The following is a 1,396-nucleotide window of genomic DNA, read 5'->3' as shown; positions in this document are numbered from 1 at the left end:
GGGTCCAGGAAAGGTGGTCCTTCCTCAAGGAGGCTATCCTTGGGGCGCAGCAGGACGCAATTCCTCTGCGCAGGAAGGCGGGAAAAGGGTCCAAGAAACCTTCGTGGCTAAGCGGGGATATCCATGCTGGCCTGAGGGCAAAGAAAAAAGCGTACTGGTGGTGGAAGCAGGGGGCAGGGATAAAGGAGGAGTACACCTCCCTGACCCGAGCTTGTAGGGATTCAGTAAGGAAGGCTAAAGCAGCACTGGATCTTAGATTAGCTTCTGGGATTAAGGATAACAAAAAGTCCTTCTTCAAGTATATAGGCAGCAAGAAGTCTTGGGGTAACATTGGACCCCTACGGGGCAGGGCAGGGCAGGGCAGGGCAGGGCAGTTGGTGACAGATGTGCGAGAGAAGGCAGAACTCTTCAACAAGTTCTTTGCCTCTGTGTTCCTGTCTGCTGACAATGGGGTGCTCTCCGGTGATAGCGTAGAGAGGCCCAGGAAGGATGCGAGTCCCCCGACTGTTAGTTCAGACCTAGTTAAGGATTATCTGAAGAGCTTAGATGTATCCAAGTCAGCAGGCCCGGATGACCTTCATCTGCGGGTGTTGAGGGAATTGGCTGGTGTCATTGCGGAGCCATTGGCATGGCTGTTTGAGGACTCCTGGTGCTTGGGCCAAGTCCCTGAGGACTAGAAAAGGGCCAATGTGGTCCCTATTTTCAAGAAGGGGAGGAAGGAAGAGCTTGGCAACTACAGGCCAATCAGCCTCACTTCTATCCTGGGGAAGGTCTTTGAAAAAATTATCAAGGGCCACATTTGTGAGAGCCCTGCAGGGGAAGTGATGTCGAGGGGTAACCAACATGGGTTTGTGCCAGGGCAATCCTGCCTGACTAACCTGGTCTCTTTCTATGACCAGGTAACAAAGAGCTTAGATGGGAAGGAGGAAGTTGATGTCATCTTGGAATTCCAGAAGGCCTTCGACAGTGTCCCACCCAATTCTGGTGGGCAAGCTGAGGGACTGAGGCATTGATGAATGTGTGGTCACATGGGTGGCAAACTGGCTCCAGGGGCACACCCAGAGGGTGGTGGTGGACGGGTCAATGTTGACCTGGGAGGGTATGGGCAGCAGAGTCCCCCAGGGCTCAGTCCTTGGGCCAGTGCTGTTCAACATCTTCATTAGTGACCTGGACGAGGGTATGGAAAGCACCCTGTTCAAGTTTGCTGATGACACCAAACTGTGGGGTAAAGTGAATACACCGGTAGGGAGGGACCACATCCAGGCAGACCTGGATAGGTTAGAGAAGTGGACGGATCTGAACAGGATGCGGTTCAACAAGGACAAGTGCAGAGTGCTGCACCTGGGGAGAGGGAACCAGCATTATGGTTATAGGTTAGGGGCCGACCCTCTCAGCA

Source organism: Crocodylus porosus, unplaced genomic scaffold (assembly GCF_001723895.1).
Source record: "Crocodylus porosus isolate Cpor-Errol unplaced genomic scaffold, CroPor_comp1, whole genome shotgun sequence".
Lineage (NCBI taxonomy): Eukaryota > Metazoa > Chordata > Crocodylia > Crocodylidae > Crocodylus > Crocodylus porosus.
Note: the sequence above shows the minus strand (reverse complement) of the source record.